This window comes from Vombatus ursinus, unplaced genomic scaffold, assembly GCF_900497805.2.
Source record: "Vombatus ursinus unplaced genomic scaffold, bare-nosed wombat genome assembly UNPS02014172.1, whole genome shotgun sequence".
NCBI classification, from domain to species: domain Eukaryota; kingdom Metazoa; phylum Chordata; class Mammalia; order Diprotodontia; family Vombatidae; genus Vombatus; species Vombatus ursinus.
The window spans coordinates 395346-395662 of NW_020953950.1; positions in this window are offsets into that span (position 1 = coordinate 395346).

The window sequence follows — 317 nt, forward strand, 5'->3', positions numbered from 1 at the left end:
CCGCGCGGCCGCCCCGCGCCGCCCTGCGCTGCTGCGTGCGCCGCCCGCGCCCGGGCCCGGGGCTCCGCGCAGGCGGCTCGTGGGAGCGGGCCGGGCCGGGAGAGAGGGCAGGCGCGGCAGCCGCGGCGGCGGCGGGGGAGGAGCCGCGCCCGGCGGCAGGAACTGATGTCAGGAGAGGGGCGGCTCGGCTCCGCCCCGCATGCCCGGGACCGGACCGCGACCAGACACGGGGCTCCCCGCTTCTGCAGTGCGCCCGGGACCCGAGGGCTCCCACTCCCCGAGGGTGTCCGGGACCCCAGCTCCCTTCCTGGGACCCT